At 34.9% G+C, this 24,969-nt stretch overlaps 1 protein-coding gene across 8 annotated transcripts in view; it reads left to right on the top strand.

Moving 5' to 3' along the window:
- The first annotated feature begins 5,531 nt into the window (after positions 1 to 5,531).
- Positions 5,532 to 24,969, top strand: part of LOC126822331 (spectrin beta chain) — a 106,364-nt gene continuing 86,926 nt past the window's right edge. For all 8 annotated transcript variants that reach the window (XM_050551148.2, XM_050551151.2, XM_050551153.2 and 5 more), the window contains exon 1: positions 5,532 to 5,691. The gene's annotated coding sequence lies outside the window, so the exon portion shown is untranslated. The remainder of the gene's footprint in view (positions 5,692 to 24,969) is intronic.

Consider the following 24,969-nt stretch of genomic DNA (forward strand, 5'->3'; position numbering starts at 1 on the left):
TTTGAAGTGGGACAATTACGCTGACACAAAAAAAGGATGCCCTGTAATTTGGTTGAAGGTTTAATGGAGTGAAGGTCATTATCCAAGAGTGCGATTGTCATTACTGGAGCAGTCGCTACTCATCTACTTGTTGTTGTTCATGGGGGCGCTTGTTCCTTGAACAATTGCGATTTTTTGATATGACACCACAATTCCAAGATGGCTGCAATGACATCATGCTCGCTTCCCAGTCCATAGTATGCTCGTTTATCGTTTTATATAGATTGGTCTCCGCACAGTTGCTTATACGCTCAATAAACAATCAAGAAATATGGATGTTTTTTGTTAAGATGTTATAGGCTCACAGTGTAATGTGGCCCGAGATATTGCTGTTGTTTTGGATAATATTATTGAATAAGAGAATATAACAATGCATTAAATGATTAGCCAATCACCACACATCATGCACTCATATTGAGAAGTCACATGATTGTTTGAATACATGGTCGCCCGAAATGTTTAATCATGTGACGTGAAAGGTAATGCAATCGACTGGTGAATTGGGCAAAGGCTTCGCCTAGTGTGTCCATATGTGGGATGGCTTAACCCTAAACCGGTCGACGTCATTTTGACGTCATGACGTCAAGTGGTCCGGCTAAATAAAGGCTGACGCGAAATATTTTGTATGCCTATTTCAATCGACTATTGCCGAATAATTATAAGTGATAGACTCTTGACACCAATAAAAAAAGTTGAAGGGGATAAGTTGATCTATAATTTGCAAATCATTCTAACTTCTTTTCATCAGAAATATCGTCTTCAGAATCGGTGTCATCGATATAATCCAAGTCAGAATATTTCATAAGAATTTCAACCACTTCGAGCGTCTTTAACGTTCCCGAAATCGTTAAATTACGTTTTTCTTCAAAAAATGTTGAACAAAGACATGTTTTTCTCAATGCCCTTGACTAGACAAGTTCCTGTCTGACACGCATGCGTGGCCATATCAATTAAATACGAAACTAAATACTCAAATGCGGCTTATAAAAAAAGGTTCTTGTTGTGGTCGACTTTAGTCAACCGTGACCACTTAGCTGTATAACGTTGTGGTGACTATAGTCGACAATGACCGGTTAAGGGTTAAATAATTAGATTTTTACATTTTTTTATTATATTTCAAATATGAAATATGTGTAATCTTTACGAAATATACTTGTTGCCGTTTAAATTTGTAAAACCTTCTTCAATAATAGATTTTTTTTTTTTTTTTCAAAACACAGTTGCGGTTGAAGGTTGCAAATTTTGTGCAATTATTATTGATGTATTATTTGGGAGATGAGATGCTAATCGTAGGCCGGTTGGGGAGGTTCGGGAATCTCCGGAGTCCAAAATGACCGCTTTATATAAATGAGTATTTTGGGGAACACTAACCCTAACACTTTTAAGAGGGGTAAAAGGTAAATTGGATCCAAGTTCAGTCATCTAAAAAGGGTTAGGGTTAGTATTCCCCTAAATACTCGTTTATATAAAGCGGCCATTGTGGACTTCAGAAATTCACAAACCTCTCCCAACTGGCCTACAATTAGCATCTCCGGTATTATTTACTTACTTAAAAGACACAAAAAGTAAACAAAATTTTGTAAGCCACTCCAATTTGTTTATTTCTTCCGGAAAAAGACTTATTTAAAACCCAAAAGGCTATTATCACCCATTTACAATATCTACTCAGATGTACTTCATTATATAATAAAAACAGTATTTACATTATAAAATAGTACGACCTCACCACTGTTTTTAAGGGGTGGTGGGATGGCCGAATGGTTAGCACATGTGCGCTGTATCATAAGGTCTGTCATTGAGTCACCTAGCGGGGTTTTGATTCCACGGTTGTACTTGACAAAGAGTAGGGTCACCTGTCCAACCTTTGGGTTTTCTCTAGGTCCCCTGGTTTCCTCCCACTACTAAAGACCCCTACGTGCAAGCAAATTATTGAAATAAAATTGAACCATGTGTTAATCCCGAAATGACCTAGTTTGTGTCGAGTGAACATTAAACCCCATTTCTTTCTCTCTCTCTATCCCACAAATTGAATGTGTTAAGTTGAATATGGATGGGCGGAATTTGTTAAAGATGTTGTTAGACTGTACTATATGTAAATATTAAATTAAAAATGAAAGGGTGGTGTAATTTTAATTAGAATGGATGTATGACAGTAACTTGACAAATAAACTGTCCCACCGCTTCACAGTTAAAGATGCATTATGTAAGATTTAGGTAAAGAGCTGGCTGTTTTTGCTAATAATAGATAATGAAAAATGAATATATTGAAAATGTCATTCAGATTACTTTATTGTGAGCAAAGTTATGGGTGTTTCAAGATGTGTAAATCGATTATTATTGTAGCAATGGTACATGGCAATAGAAACTTTGTCTTGATTATCCATTTAATCCAGTGATTCTCAACCAGTGTGTCGCGAAATTTCTCACTGGAGAAGCCAGCTATTTTGCTGACTGATGAAATTCCTAACACTGCAATAAAACAAGTTCATAGTGATTCTCAACCAGTGTGCAGTGACACACAGGTGTGCTGAGAGATCTTCCTAAGTGTGCCGCAAAATCCCACTAGAGAAGCCAGCTATTTTGTTGACTAATTCAATTCGAAACACTGCAATAAAGTAAGTTCATAGCGGTGTTTTTTTTTTTATTAGTTTGAGTCATTCTATGTGACTATGATTAGTCTGTGTCATGTTTTTATTTTGCAAAATTAAAATATTTTTCATATATTTTTAGCCAGGTGTGCCGCTATTTTTTCATGTGTTCCAAGGTGTGCCGTTGGCAAAAAAAGGTTGAGAACCACTGATTTAATCGTTAAATTTTAAAATCTTGCGGGCATTCTAATTCATTTAAATCTCTGCCATCCATTGGTCTAGTTGTTTTTGGGCTTGTTATGTTAACAAATGTCTGAATAATAATTTATATAACAATTGAAGCTAAAAGAAAGACCTGCAATAGGCAGATTTAGCTCTTACATAATGTATGTTTAATGGATATAATAATTTAAATAACATTTAATAGGCAGATTTAGCTCTTGAATAATGTATGTTTAATACACAAACAGATATTTCTTTAACTTTAATCTTCCCTGCACAGGTACAGAGTTATTTTCTACCTTAATAAACCTTCAATTGTGATGCTATAACAATGCTGTGGTATAAATTAATATTTCATTGTATATACATATTAATAGATATATTTTCACTTTAATTTATGCTGGATGTCAGTGTATTACATTATATCACTGTAAAATAAAAGATATGCAAAACATTTTAAAATGTGTCAATTAATCTCTCAGATGTTGGATTTAAAGAGACATGCTGCTTAGAAAATATGAAATGTCTACATATACTAAGTTGATGTGAGGAGGGGGAACAGGGGCCTGTTTAACGAAATTTTAACTGAGATAAAATCCAAATTTTAGTAATTTGATTGGATAATATTAGATTGATTTTAGTGCTTAGCCAATCAAAATTGAAGTATCTACTAAAATTTAGATTTTAAGAAACAGGCCTAGGGGTAGTATTTTCAAGTTAATAAAACTTTTGTTTCTTCCCATATGAAAATTTTAATAATCTTTTAACCTTTACATTTCTGTCTTTACCCTTGTTCTTACAAAACTATAAATATTTTTTTTCAGTATTTCCTCTTTAATAATATGATAAACTGGGAATGTATCAACCATTTGTTATTATTGGAAGGTATATGTTATAAATACTTAAACCTTGAAATATTAAAGTCTTAAAACATGTCCATAAGGCCAATGAACCCAATCAAAAGAATTTGGAAAGGGTTAATGTATGATATTAAAAAGGTTAACAGAAATGAAATGAAATTAAATAGGGTTTAACGTCCTACTGTTCTGCTCCTATACTGGGCTAATGAAGACGGGCATACGCCATACAGTGTGCTATGAGGAAAATTTTGCCCGGGCAGCGGCATTATCGCCTACTCTTATATCGAATTCCAGCTGCCAAGGTATCTTTTACGTGCATTCCAATGTTTACACGGGACCTCGGTTTTTTGTCTCATCCGAAGGACTAGACAGCTGTCCTTGTCAGGCCCTCCGTCCAGCATCACTGACAAGGGGAAACCATGTCGGAAAATCGGGATGCACTTTCTTGGCCAATGCAGGATCGAACACCCGACCTCCAGGCTAGCGAGCCAGCGCCTTACCCACCTAGCCACCAAAAAAAAAAAAAAAAAGGGTTAACAATTTTTACTGTCATTAGGGCTAATATTTAGGTTCTTATCAGTAATTGTAGTCCAATACCCATAATTGAACATTATAGTTTTTAATTTGGAGTTCTTGCTCCTTTGGCTGAGCAACTGTTGGCCCTGTAAGTGTGAGTTTGGGATTCGATCCCACTGTGTCTTACGACCATTGGCGGATTAAGCTCCACCAAGGCCTGAAGCGGCAGTTGCTGGAGGGCCTATGGTTTTTGATATTTGTAATGTAACTTTATATGCCCATAAATGATGTCACGTGGCTACAATATATTAAGCAAGACATAACCGAAAACTTACAAGGATTTAATGTACATTGTAGGCCTACGTTTAAAAAATAAGATCAGATCTCCAAACAATTGGGCCTGAGGCTGCAGCCTCATCAGGCTCACTGATAATCCGCTACTGCTTAGGACTTTCCAACCGGTTTCCCCTTGTCAGTAGTGTACTATCGATAATGAGTTTGCATCCAGTTTTTTTTTTGGTTATTTTTTCAATGTTGGATAATGTTAATCAGCTAATCTAATCATGGGGGCCTAATAGATAAAGGCCCATTATTTAATCAAAACAGTGAGTCATGGTCGGAGTATCAAGGTGATGGGTCGATCACGGTATTATAAGCCTAATTAAAGATATAATCGGTGTCCATTTGTCAGTTTATAATAGCAGCACTGCATTGCACATTCAAACCGGAAAAAAAACAGAAAGTATCATTTGGGTTTTAATATTCTAGCCTATCCCAATGATGAGGATGCCGATCTAATACTCAAAAGGTGTATATAAACATTGTCCAACAGGTGCCCGTTCCGAACTACTTTATGACAGGTGATCATGGGGAAGGAACTCTTTCAAGACTGGAAGAGAAAACAAACATTCCCTATTACTAGTAGTCTGTCTCCCTGTTTGTGGCCTATAAATACATCGTGCAAATAGCAAACAACTGAACATCTCTTATTTATTAGCAAGACAATTTGAAAACATTATTGTGGCGGATCAGATCGAAAGTGACGAGGAATGTAACCAACTCTGCGCGACATTTTATAACGCTATCCCATAATAGTATGACATCACTAGGTTAATTCGTGAATAATATTCTCATTATGTTGATGATTAAAATAAAACGGAAAACAAATGAAGTACAAGGAGTGGCCATCACGATAATGTATTTAATACGGGGATAAAAGGGAATTCTTTTATAAATTACGCATGTTACAAGGGAACTATTTTATGTAAAAACATTGAGCGAAAGTACTCCATCCAATTGGCGGAAGAAGATGCGATGGTGTAATGAGGCTAGCTCTGGGTTCCCGCAATCTTCTGTAGAAGCCGGCTAAATATTTAGTTTTACTGTATCAGTTCGATTGGATTAGAGATTGCAAAGAAGGTACTTAAACTTTGGATTATCGACCAAACGGTCCATTATTTTTCCAGGTAAGAATGTTTGTAGATTTCGCAGGATATGTAGAAGAATTCGAAAAGCAACCTGATGCCTTTGCATTGGCTAGCCAACATGGCGGTATTATTCATAATCAATAAACGGTGCATCTATATTGGCAGCGTCATCATTACGACAAACTGTTTTGAATATATTTATCGCAGACATATCCTTCTAGAATCATAAAAATGTGCTTTAAATCTTGCAATTTGATCTGACAAAGCCGCTTATAAATTATGTTAAAACCCAACCAAAACAGACTCGTTTGTCTAGCTGTAAATGGCAAGGCTGTGTCGGTTGTTACTACTCGCTAATCAAGAGCAATGAACCGTGGTAATCTTTCTGTTCAAAGCTCGTAATATATTACCTCTTTGGTGTTGTAAGTTTGGCAAATGGAATATTCGTTTGGGCTCTATCTTTTTTTTATATTTAAACACATTGAACAAAGCCTTCTTCATATTCTACTTCTAGGGTGTGTATTTTTTTCCCAGTAAAGCATTATTGTTGGCCATTGCAGTACGTACGCCAGTAGGCCTCATAATTTGATATCAGTGACTAACGCCTACATTTTTATGAATGAAATATTATAGCCATGTCAAAAGGTTATCTCACATTGCTTGATGTGTTGTAGATAAACTTTAGTTCCATCCAACCCTGCACAAACCAGTGGGCTACATTATAAACAAATGTGCCACACCCACTTCTGGAATATTAAGTAAGCTTAGGTTTATTTGTGTTGGGGGGAAAAAAAAGAGAGTGTAAACAAAAAATGTAAAAACAAGAATGTGGATAAAGAAGCCCCCAAAACATCTGGATTACTACAGTGTACAATTGTTGTAGCATCTCTTAAAACTTGTCATTATTTGCAGTGATGAGTTTTATGGACTAAATAATGGCCAACCCTGATGATTGGCTCCATTCTATGCCTTACACAATAAATGAAATTAGTTGGGATTAAATATATGGACCCTGTAAATTATAGCTTAACCTAAGTCTTTAAATGCTACACAATAACTGAGTTAAGACTAAGTCATGGGAATATTTTACTCATAATCCATAGCATAATCCGTGTCAAAAGTGCAAGGCAAGCTAAAATTCTATCTGTTGTTTGTGCTTTAGCTAATTATAAATTAGAATTATGAATTTTGGTACATTTGGAGTCTTGGACCAGGTTGTGAGGTTATCAGCTCCTGAAATGGACCAGTATGTAGACACTTTGAGTTGCAAGCTTACTTAATCTTATAAATATCTTTTTGATATGAAGTTCCTTTATCTGGTGCTATTAGGTAGGCGGTAGCCTTAAATCGAGCTATCACTTGTATCAGAAACTAAAATGCAATCATGCGGTAGTTCTACAATGTTTCAAGGGGGTTGGATGGCCGAATGCTTAGCACGTGCGTGCTGTATCAAGGGATGTCATTGAGTCAACTAGCGTGGTTTCGAATCCCAGGTTGTACGTGACAAGGAGTAGGGTCGCCTGCCCAACCTCATGGGTTTTCTCTGGGCCCTCCGGTTTGCTCCCACTGCTAAAGACCTCTACGCGCAAGCGAATTATTGAAATAAAATTAAACCATACTTTAGTCCCGAAATGACCTAGTTTGTGTCGAGTGGATGTTAAACCCCATTTCTCTCTCTCTCTCTCTACAATGTTTCATCTACATGTATAGGCTACAAGCAATCAGATAAAACTTTGTGAAAATTTACCATACAATTAAAGAGTCTGAAATTTCTAAAATGAAAACTTCAAACACAAGTAATTTGTTACTAACGGTGAGTAACAGGTCCTTCAATATAGATCAACAGCTGTCCAGAGTATAATGAGTTGGACTAGATAATTTTATTATCCAAACTTGGTGGAAATCAATAAAGAGTTGTGAGGACAGCTTCCAGTGATTCATACCAATACAATGAGTTCATAAAACACATGATTCTCTAGCTCAACATGTAACTCTAACTACTGACATTATCAAACTCGATGACTAGCTTCTGATGAAACTCAGTGTCGTTTACTGAGACAATCGAATTAGATAGTTGTGTGTGTGTGTCAGTGCCACAGCTGGCTGTCGACATGGCTAAGGTGTATGGATGTGACACTTCAGGAATTGATACAAAATCAACTGTTGCCACAGTAACATGAGATGGAATTATGGTACAATAGAAAAACCAAAACATGCATTGCAGCTACATATACATGTAACACCCAGGTGTGTGGAGGAGGGGGGGGGGGGAGATATATATTTACTTAAATCTTGAGTCTGTTCTTTTTTTTTTGAAGGAGATCTTTCTGCTCACCCATATTTTTTTCCCTAAAAATATTGTGAATAAATCGGTTGCGAAAAATTGAAATTAATTTCTTGTATTCAAAATAATGTAAGATCTATGGACTCATGTACAATAAGGCTACATCATATCAGTCCATGAACCATGCCAGGTACACATATTTTAGATAGAATTTAGAAAAGGTATTAGTATAAAAATATGTTAGTATTTAGAACATATGGTTCTAATAAGATGGATTACTTTCAGCTATTTATACATCTTTAGTACTTACATATCCTACCTGAGATAGGTAACACAGGTCAAAGGTCATACATGTAGTGTACTCACTACCACACTATACACATGGTATGACAGTAATTAAACCATTGTAAACAACACTTGGGGTATAAACAGACATGTATAGTCACATGATGTAAACACAGTATTTAAACCCCTAAATATCTGAATAATATTTAATATAGAAGTATAGAGTTTTATGACCATTTGTATGTACATGTAATTTAATAGATTTAAAATAACGGTAATCCTATAGAGTTTTAAGACCAAACACAATCAAATTAATTTCATGAAAAATTATTTTCCTCCAAATCTTATTAAAATCAATTGATTGTAATTTAAGTTATAGTCATTGAAAGTTTACATTGGTTTCTAATTGCTTTCACATTGCTATCTTTATTTCTCCTGAAGTATTGAGTCTAGCGTTTGGGATTTTGATCCAACATTTGTATGTGAGTGTTCTTCTGTCTCCTCCATCCTCCTACTCTACTGCTAAATGGGGGATGGATGGCCGAATGGTTAGCAGGTGCGCGTTGTATCATTAGGTCTGTCATTGAGTCAACTGGCGTGGTTTCTATTCCCAGGTTGTACGTTACAAGGAGTAAGGTCATCTGTCCAACCTTAGGGTTTTCTCCAGGTCTTCCGTTTTGCTCCCACTACTAAAGACCCCTACGCGCAAGTGAATTATTGAAATAAAATTGAACAATACACATGTATGTTAGTCCTGAAATGGCCTAGTTTGTGTCGTGGACGTTAAACCCCACTTCTTTCTCTCTATCTCTCTCTCACTGCTAAAGACCCCTATCGAAATAAAATTGTACCATGTTAGTCCCGAAATGACCTGCTTTGTGTTGAGTAGATGTTAAAGGTATTATGTACATGTACCCCCGTTTCTCTCTCTAAAAGTTTATGTTTAGATTTGCCTCTTTGTTCGAAATGTTGTGCCTTTAATGTCCTTTAGTATTAAAGTAGTGCAAAAATTACCATTATGTACACAAAAACATTAGCCTACTCTGAATGGTATAAAATTTGAGAGGAAGTATATATTAGAGGTTATGTTAATATAATAATTGAGGAAATTATTAAACCGGTTTAAAGTGGGATGATATAAATAAACTGAAGAGTATCAGGAAATACACAGACTATTAAACATACATTATGCAAGAAGTAAATCTGTCTATTGCAGGTTTTTCTTTAGGCCTGAAATGTTATCTAAATTATTAATTAGACATTAATTAACTTATCCAGACCATAATCAACTCTAGATGGCATCGCTAGGCTGCGATCTTAAGTGGATTGTGAGCTGATTTACTGCATAACTTTCCTTGGCGATTAAATGGATAATCGAGACTATGCTGTTTATCGTACTGACTTTAGTAATGATGACCGAGGCTTATGGGAATTTCAGTCGCTTAGTTCTCGGTTCATAATGGATCAATTTGAATGAAATTTTCTCCAAATTGCCTTTACATTATCTAGTTTTTAACTATTATAGTGAGAACTGCCAACTCGTTACCGAATCTCCCATAATGTATCTTTAATAGATTATACATTATTTATATTATTTATATCATAGTCTCGGCGGGGGGTTGGATGGCCAAATAGTTAGCACGTGCGCGTTGTATCATTAAGTCTGTTATTGATTCAACTGGCGTGGTTTCGATTCTCCAGTTGTACGTGACAAGGAGCAGGGTCGCCTGTCCAACCTCGTGGGTTTTCTCTGAGTCCTCCGGTTTCCTCCCACTGCTAGAGACCCTACGCACTTGCGAATTATAAAAATAAAATATGAACCATATGTTAGTTCCAAAGTGACCTAGTTTGTGTCGAGTGGGTGTTAAACCCCATTTCCCTCTCTCTCTCTCTCTAGTCTCATAGTCTCCACAGTTTAGGGACATACAGGTAGATGCTGTAAATACCTCGTTATCTCATCCATATTACATGTATCTCTTTAATCTTCTATAACATCCCCACCTGCAGGTATAAAATTTGTTGATCAGCTTATTTATAGATTAAAATGAATTCAGCTGATTACATGCAAATTCAGGCAATGTTTGAAAACTAAAAAGTTGCTATAAAATGATTATATAGGGATATATTGTACATGTACATGTAGTCGTAACAGCCCTAAACCAAAACAACCATAGTTTCTTGCCAAAGCGACAACTAATTATTAGTATATTTATGGGATGTTTTGAGTTACAGTATGGCCATTAATAAGTCTGTAACTGACTGTAACCAATCTAAGGAACTTGTAAAAATGATGTTATGGTGGAAGAAGTTGTAAAAAAGAAAATTGGTTTGCTGAGCAATCGCAGTATTTTCATTATTTTTTCCGATAGAAGTACCCTTTACTGGTTCTGGTTACATTTATAGCATGTCGCATGTGTGATCAACATGTGAAGAAATGATATTTCTAGAGAATCTAGTTAAAAGTTCAATTGATGATAATAACCGGATGCAGTTGAAACATTTGCCCTTTACACACAAAAAAATATAAACTAATGATTACATCCAGGTCATGGTAACTTGGTAGATTTAATAAATTATAATTCTTCTACGTACAAATGTTTTAAAGTTGGTGAGTCTGATTTGAGAGACAATAGAGAGGTTCTGCAACCAGTACAAATTACGAACACAGTTTCATACTTCGTTTTTGACAGATTTTCGTTTCCGCCAAAATGCAAAGTATGATGTTGTGTTCCACGGAATATCGCCGGCTGTCGAAAAAAAGACACATTTCACAGCCCGAAAATTTGCTCAAAATCATAACAATTGCTGATCAACGTACATGTACTACTGAAATGTAAATGTTCAAGCTTTCTATAAAAGCGAAAAAATACGAATTTCATCCACAAAACAGCAAGAAAATCACGATTTCATACCTTGTCTTTTAATCAAGAACTTTTCCCAATTTCTTCATAGAAAATGGACGAACCGAGCGTTGCTTATGTCAATGACAACACACGGAGTGATGACGTCAGCACAAAAACACTTAGTAGTTCAGAGTTCATACTGCCTGCGGAATCTGACTTTTGAATCCTTGCAAACTACAGAATTGTGAAAGTTGATATCAGTCCAAACATAGTTTAATACAGTTCAATAACATTCAGCCTGAAATTTTGATGTAAATTGTATTGTTTGGAATTTTGCAATTTCAGTTGTACATGCTTTAACATACATGTACATGTATATATTGAAGCAAAAAATAGTACAGTTCCTACATACATAAAATGTCCCTTCCCTCTACAAAATGTCCCTTCCTGCTACGAAAAAAAATCAGCTGTAGGCTAGAGGGGTACAAATAGTTTTATTTGAGTTTTTGAGCTGTGAATTTGGTGTGAATTTTATTTTTAAAATTTAATAAATGATAGATGATTTGACACCAGTCATTAGTCGAATAAATTATATAATTGATTATATTATGACTACAGGTGTTACCGTACACTGTTACTAGTAATGGTATTGGTATGCAGACATTTGTAATGATCTACATATCCACTGAGTAATATATACTGTGTGATACACAAACTGGTTGATTCATGTATAATTACTCATAAATTAATACTAATTCCTTTAATAATTCAGTTCTGTGTTAACGTTGTTCTAGTTCAGATATCATTTTGTGCTCTCTGTTGAAACCAATACAGTATTTTTGTACACTCAGGATTAAGTAATTATCTATCATGCTTTTCGGAATAATTACATACGTGTACACATAGATTTATGAACTGTACTGAAAATATTTTCAGTATTAATAAACACACCAAGAGGTTTCATAATCTACACGCTTTTCGGAATAATTATATACGTGTAGTTTTATTATAACTTATGGACCATATTGTTATTTTTGTACTGAAACTGCACTCAGGATTATATGAAGAAGTTTTATAATCTACACGCTTTTCGGAATAATTACATGTAGTACTCGTAGATTTATGAACTGTACTGAAAGTACACTCCGGATAAAAAGAAGTTTTATAATCTACACGCTTTTCGGAATAATTATATACATGTACGTGTAGTTTTATTATAATTTATGAACCATATTGTTATTTTTGTACTGAAAATACACTAAGGACAGGATTAAACGAAGAATATACGCTTTATAATCTATTGGTGTAAGTGATAGGATTAAGTTTATTTGACACGAGAACTTTGTGTGTTATACCTGAAATAATAGTTGTGGATCTGGATACACGCTTATTAAAGTAGGATCCCTCCCTACTTAAAATACTTTTCGTAAGTACTTCCTTCATTCAATTTTAAATATCACAATATGTCTCAAGTGTTCCATTAACCATATAAATACTTGTAACATTTGCAAAAAGTTCTTTTATGAATGTATGTAAGTTGATATAGCTCCATTTACACTCATTACTAGATGAAAAGTTCTATACATGTTCAATATTAATTGGTTTGAACTCAGAATATTAATCTAAAATTATCCATGTAGTATACATTGAAATTCTTGTAAATTTGGCAAAAACTGTTAGTATAAATACATGGAAGTTGATATTAGCTCAATTTACAAGTATTGAGTTATTAATAAAACAAGATTTCTATCTTCTTTAAGTAATGATCAAAGGTTCAATATTACAAGGTTGACCGACATTTTAATTCCTAAATCAATGATTTTAGTCGAAAACACTAAGTATTCTTAGATAATTTTGAGAAATATTTTTTCCGCTTCAATTTAATATCATTGAAAAGGTTTATTTAACCTTTTTTGTGTATGACAGATATGAAACAGAATTAAACCACGTTACAAAATAGTATACTATTTTTTGGATATGGCAGCCATTTAGGGCAGATATCTGTTCTTGTAAATGATAGTTGCCTGCAGTGCAGAATGAGTCAGGATATGCAACAGCATTACGAATTAAGACAATAAAAACTTAACACACGTAATTGTTTATCCATAAAATTGTACTTTGTGTTAATATTTTCAATTACTAAATACTTATCAAAGAGGGTTTAATATTAACTGATTTGAACTGCAAACCCCTGGAATGTGAACCAGTAGGAATTGTGTCACTGTAATAAATATCTAAACACCAACAATGAAACGGAACAATAAACCCCCTTTATATCTCACAGCAGGCATCTAGGAACTATTTATAGTAACATCTAATTAAAGACAAGATGGTCAGTGTATTGAATGGTCAATTCCAGCCAAATGTTAGTCCAGATTGTGATTAATGTCAATTAACAAGCTGTAGTGACCTGGCGATTTGGTTCTCTGACCATATGGCCTACAGTCTTCTAGCAGACTCTAAGCATTACAGAGATTCCTTATCATCCTGTCTGTTGTTACTCTGGTTGCTATGGTTACAGGATTAATCTGTGCTGAAGAGTTAAAAGAAGTAGAATATTTAGGTAAAGAATCTTGTTTCTTGAGATAAGTTATCTCTGTGAGTTGTGACTATTTTTATAACAGTTTGGTCTAGTGTACTGGTAATAAAGTAGTTCTATAGAGAAGTAGTACCAGTAACACAGAAGAACCTTTTCATTGATTTATTTACGCTGCATCGTGTTGATACAGCAAAAGTAGACTGAAAAAAAAAACCAGGGCTGTTTAACTTCATTACATTTAGATCCCTACAAAGACATTGTGTCTTATCCAAATAAGCTGGATCAAGCCTATTTTGTGGCTTCCTCTTGCAAGTTTCTTAGGAAACACTCGTCTACGAAAGTGGTTAAAGTGGAGGTAAAACCTCAGAAACGAACAAAATATCGGTATACATGTACATACATGTGCAGAAGGACCACACCACACATAAAGGGAGCCACGGTGGTGATTGAATTTTGGGTCTAGCCTCTATCATTATCACTAAAGTCGGTACGATAAAAAACATAGTCTTGATTATCCATTTCATGATTAAATCAAGAATGAAAGTGGAGCAGCAAATGGTATTATCACCAACGTCTAATCCAGTAAACATTGCAGGCTAGCGGTGACATCAGGAGTTGATTATTGTCTGGATAAGTTAATTAATGTCTAATTAATAATTTAGATAACATTTCAGGCCTAAAGAAAGACCTGCAATATGCAGATTTAACTAAATTGACACACATTTCAGCGTCTTCAGATCAGTTTTCTGCACAATCAATCAATCTGCTGTCTATTTAATTTTGAAATTTCTTGATCCTGATCAAGCATATGCAGACAATATCTAATTGTTCACGGCTTAGTTCATGCTATTAAAAGTGCACTCAAATTGATTCTATTGTAGAAGTTACATGTACCAATTAAACATACATTATGCAAGAGCTAAATCTGCCTATTGCAGGTCTTCTTTAGGACTGAAATGTTATCTAAATTATTAATTAGACATTAATTAACCTATCCAGACCATAATCAACTCTAGATGGCATCGCTAGCCTGCGATCTTGAGTAGATTATGAGCCGATTTACTGCCCAACTTTCCTTCACGATTTAACGATTAAATGGATAATCAAGACTATGCTGTTTATCGTACTGACTTTAGTAATGATGAATGAGGCTAGGCGGAAATTTAAATCGCTTAGTTCTCGGTTCATTATGGATCAATTTGAATGAAATTTTCAGCAAATTGCCTTTACATTATCTGGTTTTTAACTATTATAGTGAGAACTGCATCGAATCTCCCATAAAGTATCTTTAAGTTAAGATGCTACTTTGTTTGTTCAGGATGAAGTGAACAATAATTGGCTGGAACTAACATCATTGTCAATATATTCGTCTTCGCTTGTACACAAATGAAATTGTAATAAATATTTTATGATTATTGATCTGACGCTATAAGCTATAAATATTTTATTTATAACCAATAGGCTATAACTGTCATAGATATTATTTGAATTTTGAATTTGATCATAATGGTGACATGCTGGGATGAGGTTATCTAAGGTCATTGATATAAATATTGCAAACGTTTAAAACAGAACGCACAATTTATTCATTTAGCTGTAAGGAGTACTGGATGTGTGTACGCTTTTTAACATCATCTGATAACTTCTCTAGTATTATGGGATGTTTAATAGCTAAACCTTTTGTTATAAATTTTAATTACATGTAATTCTAATAGGTGATAAAAGAGTTATTTAAAAAAAAAGTTTAATAGCTTAGAGTTATTGTATCTGTAGAATTGTTGGTTTGATATTCGATATTTAAAAATAGTTCAATAACTGAGAGTTCCTCTTGTGCTTTGGGATTAATTACTAAAAGGCAATAAAAAAGTTATTAAAAATATAGTTTAATAGTCTAGATTTGTTGTACCAGTAATTTTTGGGGTTTATCTTAAATATTTGATAAAACATGCATTATGCAAGAGCTAAATCTGCCTATTGCAGGTCTTTCTTTAGGTCTGAAATGTTTTCTAAAATATTAGACATTAATTAACTGATCTAGGCCTTAATCAACTCTCGATGGCATTTGTTTTCTCTGATATTAAATAGATTAGAATGGTTCAGCGATACTTTGATTTAATCAAATACACTGTATGGAGGACCGAGACTTAGCTTCTGTGAAACCTTTAAAGGCTAATATCTTCGCTTGCAATAGAGTAATTTGAATGAAATTTTCAAATTATTCATTTTACATCATCTGCTTTCGAACTATTATAGCAAGAATGTCTAGTTCTTTATCTAAATCTTACATAATGTATCTTTAATGCGAGCATGTTGGATCATAAGGTCTGTCATTGGGTCAAGTGGCGTGATTTCACTCTTGTCAAAGAGTAGGGTCATCTGTCCAACCTTGTAGGTTTTCTCTGGGTCCTCTGGTTTTCTCCCACTGCTAAAGACCCTAAGCGTTGGAGAATTATTGAAATTATATTGAACCATATGTTAGTCCCTAAATGACCTAGTTTGTGTCGAGTGGATGTTAAAACCCCGTTGCTCTCTCTCTCTCTCACCAGATAATTTATAGTACGAATTGATGTTGAACCAAAGTTATTAGATATAAGGCAATCAAGTTTCTCTCCTATTGTATGGCACTTGAGTACATTAATATCTCTCTCTGTCTCTCGATTCCAACTTAGAATAAAATGTAATTTACCCTCATAATGTCTAGTCTACTTGGCAGTATTAATACAATTCGCATATATCTGCTTAGATCATAGTTGGCTGATATCCATATTCATCCACCTCTAGTCTTTATAGACTCTATACTTTTTAGTTATCAGACAGTATTTTTTTTCTTTTGCTCGTTGGTCATGCTCCAGTGATTTCCAGGGGTGTTTATGTGTCTTATCATGGTTGATTGACTAGACCTGTACCTACTGGTGGATGTAAACATGTGGGCTGTTTTAAGATGAAAGGCTAGCATTTATAATAAGTAGTTAGTTTCTCAGCTCTTAAGCTTTTAATGTGTCTAAAATATGTGGCAAAGTGAACAGCCATTGTAGCTGATTTTGTGCATTTGTGTTTATTTCTGAATTAATTTTACAGTGTAAAGTTTTATGAGTCAGTGTGAATTTAGATATACATGTACACGTACCGGTAGGTGTTTCTTCTTATATAGCTAACTAAGCTAGGATTTTCAAACTCTATTTTCTGTAATGTTTTTATCTTGCAACGGAAGAGTGATTCACAAAAGGAGTAATCTGAGTGATTGTTCGAATTGAGAATTGTTGTGGATGTTATGATGAACGATTATTTAACAAATGTTACTCACCAATTGTACCAGTCATAATATTAAATGTAATGAAAGATGTGTAGAAACTAGAAGTAGATGTACCTTATAAATTTGTCATTGTATGAGTTTTATCAATGACCTTGATAAAAAGAAAACCGGTACATATTTTCTGATATTGGATGTTACAGGATACATTTGAGTTTGTGGATTATTTTGTTTGTTTTTGAGTACAGTTTTAATTCTTGAGCTAAGGTAAGTTGATGGATTGGAATTTATTTATAGAAATAAATGCACCCTGCGGATGTGCACTACTTTTTGTCCTTCTGGTGTTTGTATTCTTTTCTGTGAATTACAATGCTTTGATATTCATTCATTTTGCAAGGACCAGTAACCTACAAACTTATATGATGAGTCCTGGGACACTCCTTAGGATGCTGTCATGGGAATCTTGTTTTTAGAATATTAGAGATAATAAAGATATATATGTACCAGTAGACCTCCTTTTATATGTAATGACATGGAAATTAAAGCGGCAAAAAATCTACTTTGTCCATGTCAGCTTTTTATCATACAAATTGCTGAATATGTAAGCCTATATTAATTAATTTATAAATTCTAATAGTTTAACCCCTGCCCTGGTACTTGTCGAATATTACACATCGGTTATTTTACTGTTCACACATGTAGCTAACCAATTTTTTTTTACATGTAAATATGTACATGGAGTTACCCCCAACCCCCCCCCCCCCCCACGTACTTGTCGAATAATGCACATCGGTTATTTTACTGGAGCTAACCAATAGTATGTACATGTATTAGAGTTTGCAAATGTAGAAATTTGGTAAATGGGTGGGGTCTGAGATTCCACAAGTTTGTAGATGACCATAATATAGTATTTTTAACTCCACCTAAAGTGACCTTAATCCCCATCTCTCTCTCTCTCTCTCTCTCTACCTAAAGACTGGAGATGGTATGTTTTTACAGATTAATAATAACAATATTTGTACTGGTACTTTACAACCAGAGATTCTTGAGATGAAAAACGATGAGAATACCAACAACAGCTCTACTTAGTCTAGTTTAACATAAGATATAAATACATCATGAGTCATCCTTGTCTAACAATCAGGAGATTGTTCATTCTCCCTTCTCTACACAGATGGTACATGTACATCTAGACTCATGTAGAGACACCACCCCTTACATTAATTTGATGTAGAATGTAGGTACAGGAAGGAAGTGAAAAGCATTTGCAAGAAGTGACATTTTAAATCGGTAAAAGAAAGCTATTGTCAATTGTCTAAGCTTAATATTTATTGATTGAACCAAAATTGGACAATTCTTACATGTACCAACATACTCTTTGATTTTTAGTAGACAATGTGCTCAAAAATCATCTGGAATGCAAATTTTATTCCTGTTGCGATATAATTGTACACAGCCAATCTATCATGCCTAATAAAACTGTATTGACAAATAAAAATACGTCTTATGGCCCCTTTCAGAGTGATTGATATGTGTTTGTTTAGGGAAAAAAATTCTGCAGGGTATCATGTTTGGAAATATAGCCAAGAAACTAAAATTGAAACTGCAGGACTAAAAACCTCATTTAAGTTAGTTTAATTTTTGATTGAAACCTTACAATTAATCTTACTTCACGGAATCAAAGTGATCTTGTGAAGCCGCTAGCAGCTTTGATTACTATTTTGCTGATTAATTTTTAACTACACAAGTTAAAGAAACCTCATTAAGTCATTTTAATCAATTTTTTATTTCATCCTTGCTATTACGCTTACTTCACGAGTCGAAGTGATCTTATGAAGCCACGTCGTAGCAGCATTGCTTAGTAATTTGCTGATCTCATATTGCGAACATTGGTTTGTAAATTGCTGACGAATGTATGAAGTATTTGAAATATTTGATCGGAGAGACGACTATGGTGACAGATTGAGAGACAAACATTGATTTTTACTTGAGGTCTCTGGAAGGTTTTATTTCTCTATTTATAAGCGGACTTTAAGTTACTGACACATGCAACAATGGCTGGGGCATATTGATTTTATATACAAATACAAGTTGATAAGTTACATTGACAGTCAGCATTATTTATAGTTTTTAACTTTTCGTTTTTTTTTTTGTAAATGTATATATATTACAAATTTTCAAACCTTGATTGAACTCAACTAGGAGCAGTCTTCATTAGCCCAGTTTGAGTGCAAGCTTATATTTTACATTGGCAGTCGACATAATTTTTATGAACTCAACTAGGAGCAGTTCGAGTGCAAGCTTATATTTTACATTGACAGTCGACATTATAATTTTTACGAACTCAAAAAGGAGCAGTCTTCATTAGCCCAGTTCGAGTGCAAGCTTATATTTTACATTGACAGTCGACATTATAATTTTTATGAACTCAACTAGGTGCAGTCTTCATTAGCCCAGTTCGAGTGCAAGCTTATATTTTACATTGACAGTCGACATTATAATTTTTATGAACTCAAAAAGGTGCAGTCTTCATTAGCCCAGTTCGAGTGCAAGCTTATATTTTACATTGACAGTCGACATTATAATTTTTATGAACTCAACTAGGTGCAGTCTTCATTAGCCCAGTTCGAGTGCAAGCTTATATTTTACATTGACAGTCAACATTATAATTTTTATGAACTCAACTAGGTGCAGTCTTCATTAGCCCAGTTCGAGTGCAAGCTTATATTTTACATTGACAGTCGACATTATAATTTTTATGAACTCAACTAGGAGCAGTCTTCATTAGCCCAGTTCGAGTGCAAGCTTATATTTTACACTGACAGTCAACATTATAATTTTTAGTGTTTTTTTTATTATTAAATATACATGTATAATACATGTACAAACATTGATTGAACTCCGCCCAGTTTGTGCAGAAAAATAGGACGTTGATCCTCTCTGTTCATTACATTTCATCCCAGTTAGAAGTCGTCAAGTCATTGTTTAAAGATACATTATGTGAGATTAGATAAAGAGCTGGCAGTTCTCACTATAATAGTTAAAAACTAGATGCTGTAAAGGGAATTTGCTGAAAATTTCAGTCAATATGATCCACTATTAACCGAGATTTAACGATAGAATTTTTGACCTAGCCTCGAACATCATTACTTTCTTGCCTCATCAGTAGTAATGAAGACTGATATTCGCCATGCAGTGTGCTATAAAGGAATTTCTGTCTGGACAGCGGCCCTACAGCCTTATCTTAATATAAATTGAAATTCAAACTGTCAAGGTTTCTTTTACGTGCATGCCAATGTGTACACGGGACCTCAGTATTTTGTCCTTCCCGAATGACTACATGCTGACTTATGCCAAGCCCTTGGTTCTTCACAAGTGACCAGGGGAACCACACCAGAAAATCCTGATGAACTTTCTTGGCCAACACCAGGATCAAACACAAGACCTCCAGGTTAGCAAGCCAGCATCTTACTCACTTAGCCACTGTGGCTGACTTTTTTTTTTTCTCTAAGTGGCTAAGTGGGTAAGAATCTATCTCACTAGCCTGGCAGTCACGTATCCGATCCCTGCATCAGTCGAGAAAGTTCATCCAAATTTTCCAGCGTGGTTTACCTTGTCAGTGGTGCAGGACTGAGGGCCTGACAAGAACAGCTGTCTAGTTGTTTGGATGGGATGGAAAACTGAGGTTCCATGTAAAAGTTGATGTGCAGGTACATGTAAAAGATCCCTTGGCAGTTGGAATTCGATATAAGATCAGGCCACAGTGCCTCATAGCACACTGTACGGCGTATGCCTGTTGTCATTAGTCCAGTCGGAGCAGAACAGTAGGACATTAAACCCAATTTCATTTCTTTTTTTTTTCTGTAAGTATATTATAGACATATTGATTGACCCCAGCTACAAGGCTACATGTCATTGTATAGAGCTGTATATGTGATGTATTTTAGCCAACCTTGCATAAATAATTTAAAGTGTAATTTATCTTGCTTAGTGTAAACATGCGATATCTGTCCATATCTGATAAAGTTCCATTTATAATACATGAGATTTTATCAATTAAACTTGATAAATTGAGATAGATTAATCCAGGGCATCCGGCTTTCGATCTTAGAATAAGCTGAGAAGAATGGACGAAAAATATGATGCCCACTCGAGTATTTGTTGACATGCACATAAAAAAATACTTTGACAGAGTAGACAGAGATGCAGCTGTCCAGGCAAATTGTCCCTCCCTGGCATTTCACATAATAATAATAATAATAATGTCACTTATATAACGCTAGTCCACACAGAGTATGCTCATAGCGCTTGTGATTCAGTTCTGTACAATAAAAGTTCAATACCAAGTCACCACTAGACATAACATTTAAATAAATATGTCTTCAATAAGGTTTTGAATGCCGATAAGCATGGACATTTTTTGAGGTGGATAGGACCAAAATAAACATAATATTAGTCTGAAAATGACCTGATTATTTATTACTTAAACGGAACACAATATCAATCATTTGTTTTATTCAAGGATACTTTTCGAAACGTGGTGCTATTAGAATAATACCATTCATTGATTGTGAATCCCATAGAAAATTGTGTTCCGTTTAAAGTGTTCCTAAACTGCTTAAAGATTATTTTGGCTTATCCTTTACACATTTGTCAACCCTCAGCAGACTCAGGCAAGGTTAGATGTAGGGTACAAGAGTCTGCCGAGGTTTGCCAAACGATCCTTCAAATACATGTATGTGTACCCCAGCCCAGCATAGCACATGTATTTGATCAGTCTCAAATTGACCAAATTATCCTATCCTTTACATGTACACTGGGATAATTCTTCTCTAAATAAAGACATAGGGGTTTAATTCCTTTGTGTGTAAACAATCATAATTGATAGAACTGTTCACTGACAACCCTATTGACACCAATTATCTCCATAGGCTTGTTAATCTGTTATTAATGACCAGACCAGACCCTTCGGTTTTAAAAAAAGCCCCTTTGTATAAAGGAGAAACCTTTGACCACAATAGATTATGTGTACTCCATGTACTTACACCAATTAAAGAGGAATTTGTCGACTGATGTCTGCTGTAATAAAAGGTGTAAAACTACAATAGATTCTAGTTTACGATATCACCGTAGGTGGAAGTGGACGTAAAACTCTAAAAACGAACGAACGAACAACAGATTAAGTGTACTTCATGTACTTACACCAATTGAAGAGGAATTTGTGGACTGATGTCCGCTGTAATAAAAGGTGTAAAGCTACAACAGATTAAATGTACTTCATGTACCTACACCAATTAAAGAGGAATTTCTCGACTGATGTCTGCTGTAATAAAAGGTGTAGGGTAAAATTACACTAATTACAAGGAATGTTGTCAACAGATGGACTCCAATCTTTCATCTTTTGTCTCTAATTATTTGTTAACAATGGCGTCTGTTGTTGTGTTAGATGTTGGAGGTTGTTTAACCTGTCATTAGAGAAGAGTTGATTATGTTTGGCTACTAGAATTAGATGTAGATGTTCATTGTATACAGTGTAGTAAAGAAGAAAACAAAAGATACCCACTTCCATTTTACAGCGAGTTTACACATGTAAATATGTCTTTTAAAACATTGTGTAGGGCCTGCGTAAATATGTCTTTTAAAACATTGTGTAGGGCCTACTCTCCAGTAATGATAACCAAAGATGCTAGTAGTAGAGAAAAAAAAAAGATAACATTTACAAGGAGTACACAAGAAAATTTGTCGTTTGATCATTGTGTAGCCTACTGTCCAACTAGAATAAACTAGCAAGAAAACAAAATAATAACATTCTACAAGGAATACATGTGTAGGGCCTACATGTAGATTTGTCTTTATAAAACCATGGACCTTATATACCATGTATTATAAGGTCCATGATAAAACTTACTTTGACATTGTGTACTGTTTTTGTAATCCTAAAGGGGGGATTGGATGGCCGAATGGTTAGCATGTGTCGTATCATAAGGTCTGACATTGAGTCAACTGGTGTGGTTTCGATTCCCCAGTTGTAAGTGATAAGGAGTAGGGTCTCCTGTCCAACCTCATGGGTTTTCTACGGGTTTCCAGTTTCTTCCAATTGCTAAAAAAACGGTCGTGCAAGTGAATTATTGAAATAAAATTGAACCATATCATAGTCCCGAAATGGCCTAGTTTGTGTCGAGTGGATGTTAAACCCAATTTCTTTCTCTCTCTTTATTAAAAATGTCTCATGTTTACAGGTAAATAATTGGGAATTCAGACTATATTTTTTCAAACATACATGTAGTGACAAGTCTTCGTATCTATTAACTATAAAGTGTCTTCTTTCATATCAGTATAAATCTTAGAAAGTTTTGTTAAGAGATTTTATGATACTTTTTGAACTCCCATTTTGAAACTACTGATGACATCAGAAATGATGTCATTGTATGTTGCCATAGTAATATACAATATTATTATCTAAGACAACTATATATGGCAACTGCATGTAGGCTACATGTATCATTGTCATAGGAATTGTTAAAAAATGACATTGTTGGATCGTCCAACAAATTTTCTCAACACGTATATTGGTGTGTGCAGAAAGATGAGCTGGGCTTCCCTGGACACCCACTTGAGTTAGAGCTAAATGATAAGATCAGCTCAATTTTTAGTAATAGGTCATGAGTTGTAAACAAGGCTAGCGCTAATCCCAACCCTAACCCAAACCCTGGACCTAGCCCCTATGTTTAACGTAATCCTAACCTACATGTACAATCTTGCCAACAATCACAAGCCCTAACCTTAATTACATCTCAGCGACCATGACAAAAATTGAGCTGGCCTTAACAAATAGATTTAGCCCACTCTCTTGATTTAGTTGTATACAGTGTACCATAGTCTGCGATATCACCTCGGTGGAAGCGGAGGTAAAATGCAACTAACTACTACTGAAATGATAGAGGAGATCATGTTGACTGAAGAGCATGTAATATTTGTTGTCGATCTATTTATAATGTAATATTAGACCGGGTATAATGTTTCAAGTCGGTAATCAATAAACACTCCATAGATATTATCACGAAATATCCGATGCAGACATTAATTCTGATATGATGTAACAAATAGGGGGATCAATTTCTGAAACCAGAAACGGCTGTGTGAGTTTGTCTGCGATATCACCCTAGGTGGAAGTAGACTTTAAGCCCCATTGTGAGAGAGAGAGAGAGAGAGAGAGAGAGAGAGAGAGAGAGCTAAGTGAGGTAAGATGCTGGTTTACTAACCAGATGGTCACTGGTTCGCTCCTTGTGTTGACCGACAACCTCGTCGGTTTTCTCCGGGTCCTCAGGTTTTCTCCCACTGCTAAAGACCCCTACGCGCATGCGAATTATTGAAATAAAATTAAACCAAATGTTAGTCCCGAAATGACCTAGTTTGTGTCAAGTGGACGTTAAACCCTATTTCTCTCTCTCTCTCTCTCTCTCTGTGTTGACCGATAAAGTTCTTCAGGATTTTCTAGAGTTCTTTTCCATTATCAGTGGTGCAGGACATGGCAAGAAACGGTGTCTAGTGATTTGAATGGGACAAAAAAAAAACAATTTTCCATGTACACATTGGCATGCACGTAAAAGACCCCTTGTCAGTTGAAATTAGTCAGCTGTAGCACCACTGTCTGGGCAAAATTTCCCTTTATTGGCCCAGTCAGTGCAGAAAAGTAGGATGTTAAACCCCATTTCATTTCAAACCAGACATTTATATAAAATATATAATAGCAATGATAAACCTCTAAATACCAAATAAAACTGGCAATAAAATTGGGATATTTATGTAGTGGACCATCAAATCTCCCTGCCATATTCTGTCTCGAACAAATGATTGCTAATAATAAATTGACCTGCTAGAATCTGATCTTCTCTACGGCTATTATTAGTCATCTTATTGGTCAATAAAAGAATCAGTAAAATTAAGTCAGCCAATTGAATTCCGATAAACAGTAGCCAAACAGCTACATGTATCAGGTGGTAGGTCCATGACTTGTCTATAACTGTGCCGTAAAATACGAAGGAATTGTAAGGAAAAAGGATTTTATAGCAGAACTTCAAAATGGAGTCTTGGAACACAGCAGACTGCTAATAAT

This window comes from Patella vulgata, chromosome 5 (assembly GCF_932274485.2).
Source record: "Patella vulgata chromosome 5, xgPatVulg1.2, whole genome shotgun sequence".
Lineage (NCBI taxonomy): Eukaryota > Metazoa > Mollusca > Gastropoda > Patellidae > Patella > Patella vulgata.